We start from the raw sequence: 6,119 nt of genomic DNA, 5'->3' as shown, positions 1-6,119 counted from the left end.
TTGGTCATCACCAGCGTCGGCAGCAGTTAAGGCGACCCAGGGTTTTCAGTCGGGTAAATAATTATCACCGCTAACAATATATTTGATTTATTTCATGGGAATCAGCAGCATCGATAAATTAGGCAAACTATACGTTAAGGATGTGCGTTTCCTGGAATAGCGGTGCAACGTAAGTTGGTGACGTCAAGAGATCAAACAAATCCCAAAAGCGATAACCGAATAATACTAAATTTATTGTGGACAATTAAATAGAAATCTGTTCGAGGAGGAAACAGGTAAACTCTGACTTGTAACTTCTGGCAACGGACAAGGTGTTACCTTCAGCCTAAAAAAAAAAATAGGTCCGAAGAAATGTAACGATATCTGTGGTGTCCAAAGGAGCCGGACACGGGTAAGTGACAAGTTGGAAGCATTTTGTACTCAACTGGCACAGTGGTAACGCCGTCGCGTTGTAATTAAGTGGTCCCGGGTTCGATCTCCGGTGGAGGCAGATGGTGGTTCTACTTCAAACTTTACGTCCAGTCCCGATCAGCCTGTCTGTGCATAAAGTGGACTTGAAACAATACAAACTCAAACTAAATTGGAAATATTTTAAAATTTTCTCTTGAATATGTAACTTCATTTCAGATACTTAACGTTGATTTATAGGTTAATCGTGTCGACGAAGATGGAATGTGAGCTTAAGAAATAGATGGAGGTACAAGCGCAATGAAACGTACCTAGGAACCTTCGCCCCCCTTCCCCAGGCATCGTAATTGTTTGCAGTAGAAGATGTTTAGAATTCAATTGGTGCACATTTTCATGCTGCTCTGTACAAACCCTTAACAAGTGATGCAGCAACTTCATCCAGCACCCCAATCCGCCACTGCTGCATGAAGTTGCGTGCTGCGTGTGCGTGAGAGGAAAGCTGTGCGTGCTGGGACAGAGGCAAAGGAAGAAGTTCTCCAATGCAAGACAGTGGCCACCGCAGTTGACAGATATGATGGATGCGCGGATCGAAGCTATCCTCCCACCTGCTGCTTTACTTTTCATCTTCTCTTATCTCAATTATCTGGAGGGGGAGGGGGAGCAACCGCGTTGTTACGAAGGAGGGAGGAATGTCACTTACGCAGATGACTCTTGAGTTTTCCCTAGCAAATTACTTTACTTGTTACAGTGACGTCATGTGCGTCCCACCGAGACAGCAAAGACACGGATTGTGTCGTCGGCGTATAGGAAACGATACCACCCAGTTTAGACTGCAATTAAAAGGTAAGCGGTAGACCTACGAAAGATCGAGTTACATCAGAATTTACATTATTCAATTCTGCGTTAATGTACGATAACCAAATTTTTTCGGGTGTGCTATATATTTTTATCGTCGTGAGAACAGAAAAAAGGGTTGTTCTTTATTAGTTTTGCAAACGATTACTCTTTCCGAAATTCTATAAGTCAAAAACGGGTTGTCCCATCGTGATGAAATGTTAGTATGGTGCAGGCACAAGGTTTTAAACACAAATCTTAATTTTCAGATTTCTTTATCTTGTCAAAAAAACATTATCATTAGGAATCTGAATTTGATGGCCTAAAAAATATAGTTATATGACCTATAGAATGTCCTAAAAAATGGGAAAAAATGAGGTAAAAATGCAGAAAATGACCATTAAATTTGTTAGTTTCAGGTTAAAAATTGAAATGAAAAGGAAATTAAACAAAATGCAATCTTGCTTTTAAAAAAAAAGGCACGAAATGATACCACATACACATTCAATTAAAATATGGAATGAGGATTTCCAATGGAAACAACCGAATAATTTTAAAACAATTTAATGAAAAGCTGCTATATTGCAATCCTGCGAGATACGTATATATAGGCCTATGTTCACCTTAGTTAAAAGACTCAAGAATATTACCAAATGAAAGAAGTGACAAAATATGACGAAACAATACACCGAATATTGCGAAAAATGACGGGAAAATGCCGAAAATCGGATAAAATTACCTAAAACCTGAAAATTGGCAAAAAATTCAATTTAAAAGTACCTCTTTTGGTTACACATTAAGAGTATTGTGTGTTTTAAATGGGCATCGTGTCAGAGATGTCAGAAAAAATATGACATTTCATCAACTTCCGCTCCCTAGTCATCATCAATTTTGTGAACCAATTTTTTCTTCGTTTTGGCTAGTCCTACAAAAACAATATTGCTCTTGTTTTGAAGCTCTTTGTATCTGTTATTAGTAGTCATTATTGTTGTCAATTCACATTGCGAAACCGATTATGTACAGATCATTATTCAGCTGAGTAAAGCTGTACGCGGAACGTGACAACACGCACACAGCGATGTCCGACGTCGCTGAATAAAAATCATAGATTAACGCAGAATTGAATAAGGTAAATTTTGATGTGACTCGTTTTATGTAGTCTATTGGTTAAATTTTAATTGTAGTCCAAACTCGAGTTTAATCCGACAGTAATTAATCGAACTAGAGTGACATCTATCGAGTATGTTGTGGCTTCCCATGCTAATTTTTATCTTTTAAGTTTTTAAAGGATATGTAGACGATAGAGTACTGGATGTCAAAGAAATTTGAGCAATAAAATATTATGATTTCACGAGTTCTATCGTGGAATCTTTTCTATGGTATGGGCGTATTTTGGGGGTCCATGGATTCCGGACCCCCCACGAAAGACTTACTAAGTCCTAAAATTAAATAAGAAAATAATGAAATAATAATATAACTAAAATTAAATAATAAAAATGTACTTGTTATTTCATAGAGGGTTACTTATTTCAGCCGAACTAATTGATAGGCAAGGATTATATTGGGATCATATGACTTTGAATGAGAGCACGAAAGAAGATTTATGCAAGATCTGTTACTACTTACAATAATATGCATAAAATATTACCAGGAACTTTACCTTTCGTCAATAAATAAATAAATAAACTATCTAACATCCCTTTTTGATATTTAATAAATATTCAATTCTTTATCTATTTGACATTAATTTCCTTCATAGGGCGGTTTTTCTTATTATTTTTTCCGACCATAGCTATACGTAAGCTCAATAATGAATATGTGCTGTTACATCACTATCCTTAATCCGCCTTTTTACCTATTTATGTAATAAAAATATAATACAGTAAAACCTCGTTAATCCGAACCCCGATAAGCCGGACTTCGCTTAATCCGGACAGGCGACAGTCAAAAAGAAATCAGAATGCAGGGTTTTAAAGGTGGTCAGAAGTCAACAAGAGAACTTCCCAAAGAAAAGGCAGTCAATCAATCACTGAAGAAATTCTGTTTCCCGCAGACTTTGTAGTGTACTGTATAGTGTATTTATGCCTATGCCCTTTAAATACACCATAATAAACGTGTTTTGTTGCTATAAACGGAGTTTCAATGCACTTTCTACTGTTCTTTTAGGTTATTTCAGTTAATCCGGGCTTTCCTTAAACCGGTCAACTTATCCCCCATTAGTCCGGATTAACGAGGTTTTACTGTAGTAATGAATTTGAATATTGTAATTAATACTATTATTAATTATAATTATTTAAATTTATTTAATATAGTTATAAATATTATAATTTAAACATTCTTAATGTTATTATTATTACCTATTATTATTTTGATACACTTGATTCGTATTCCCCTCGAAACATATTTCTAGATACGTGCCTGGGTGTGGGTCCAATGTACAGTCGCGGACACTTCTGGGTTGTATCGATCCTATTGACTTTCAATTGGTTCGTTACAATCCAGAAGTGTGCGTGACTGTACCACCGCCGTAGAGTTATGCAACACACAACGCCTTGCAGGGAAGCGGGTATTTCAGGATCTAGGTGTCCCACTTTTATTGCCTGTTAGTGTACGTATGAGTGTCTGTCTGTGTTCTAAGCATTTATCGACACAGTGTTTACTTCCTATTCTACACACCAGGAGCGTATATTCTAGGCTACTTAGGCTATCTGCGAAGCCTCAAGTCTAGAGAATAAAATACAGGAGAAAAATCGATCAGAAATTGTAAGTAATATTATTCGTATCAGTGAGATGATGATGATGCTGATTCTGGAGTTGGCAACCTGATTTCTTATGAGTTGGCAACCTGATTTCCTATGAGTTGGCAACCCGTTTTCCTATGAATTGGCAACCTGATTTCCTATGAGTTGGCAACCCGTTTTCCTATGAGTTGGCAACCTGATTTCCCATGAGTTGGCAACCTGATTTATTAGGAGTTGGTATTTTTTTTCTATTCATAGCCTAGGACCACGTGACATAGCCCAGATCTTGGACTAAGTATACGCCACTGTTACACACAGAACTCGAAATGCATGAAATCAATGTGGATGCAGTTTTGATGCATCAACAATGAAATGTGTCATTTGAGTCTTTAAAATGGCCGTGTCTGATCTCAATTGATGCATTTTTAATGCATCACACGAAACAACAGCTCATAGCATTGCATATCTGCATTCACTTGAATGTGTTACTGCGACAGTTTGTGTCAAATTATACGTATTTTGGTTTCTGTGCATAGCTACGGTACAGAGAGATGACGACAATGAATTCTCCTAAGGTCTCGGGTTCGATACACGGCAGAGGCACACATTGGTTAGTATCCCAGTTTAAACTGTGGGCCCAGTCCCAATTAACGAATTCGCCTGTGCTCGCGACAAAAATGGCCGAGTCCCGTTTTAATACTTAAAGAGTGAAGATAGTTCTCTTCTAGCAAAAGTGATAAAAAGTTGAGGGGGCAACTGCCTCACCACGTCCCCCTAATCGCCGTCACTGACCACCAGTAGTGGGGTCATTCCATGCCAAATGAACCAAATTTAAAATAATTGGTTGCACGATCATTTTAGAAAATTTTCATTTTTAATACATACGTTTGTACATGTTTCTAGATATCAAAGCCAATGTTCAAAAAAAATTATTGCTTTTAGTTCTCCTGGGGCAGCCATTTTTCCAACATGGCGCATACTATATTTTATGAGGCTAATTTAACCCAAATTTAAAAAAGAAAAAGAAAAGACTTCGTTATTCTAAGTATGGGATGTAGTTTAACCTTACTTTGCAATGTCAGAAATTAGGTGACATACGATACCTCATATTGCCCAAAACGAGTTGAATCTAAAAGTTGAGATTTTTACTGTGTGTTAGGTTCATGCAGGGCTTCCTTTGTGCCAAATTTCAGAATTTTTGAAGAGGACCCATCTGAGATATTTAACCCCGAAAACTGTAAAAATTCAATGAACGGCCATGTTTGAGCCCATGCTATAAAAAAAGGTGGCATTTCTAAGCACTGATATTTTATATACAGACACCCTGCAGGCAGGTCTACACATGAAAAGAAAATCAAGCCTTAGACTAAACCCCTTCATTGAAAAAATCGGACTTAAAAATCCAATTTTTTTAACTATTGCTACCCCAATTTCGACCATAATTTTCGTACTTACGATGCAATTTTAAGCAAAGCATACTTGATTATCAGAGAAAGTATACTTCATTAGCTACAAAATGAATTTTGTTTCAAGTCTCTAGCTCAAATGATTTATGAGATATTAAGGTTTCTGAAAAGTGTTACATGAGCTAAAAAAGCCATGCGCCATGTTGGAAAAATGGCTGCCCCAGGAGAACTAATGACAGTAAATTTTTTTGAACATTGGTTTTGATATCTAGAAAGATGTACAAACGTATGTACAAAAATTTTTTTTTTTTTCTAAAATGGTCATGCAACCACCATTGGGTCGTTTGGCATGGAATGACCCAGTGGCGATTAGGTGCCAAAACTATGGGGGGGGGGGTCAAGAACAGTTTACTTTTTCTTGGTAGATGGGGCTTAGCATTAAGAGGCCATAGTGCATAGGCAAAAAGTGGGGGCAACTTCCCACGCCACACTAATCGCCGCCACTGAGTACCACTGCCTCAATTTATCGTATGTTCATGTATGTAAGGCTCTTTTTTATGATATCTCTGCCAGAAAGTGTTATAGCCCCACCGACCCCTCCTTAGACACGCCACTGGCTAATACATAACGACACTACTCTCAATTCCATCTCCCCAAGCACGCAGCACCTACAGACATGCCGGCAATTCTCATTTCACAACCCGTTTAATTCCTTAAATAAAAAACCGTG

Source organism: Lepisma saccharinum, chromosome 22 (genome assembly GCF_977018435.1).
Source record: "Lepisma saccharinum chromosome 22, izLepSacc3.1, whole genome shotgun sequence".
NCBI lineage: Eukaryota > Metazoa > Arthropoda > Insecta > Zygentoma > Lepismatidae > Lepisma > Lepisma saccharinum.
Note: the sequence above shows the minus strand (reverse complement) of the source record.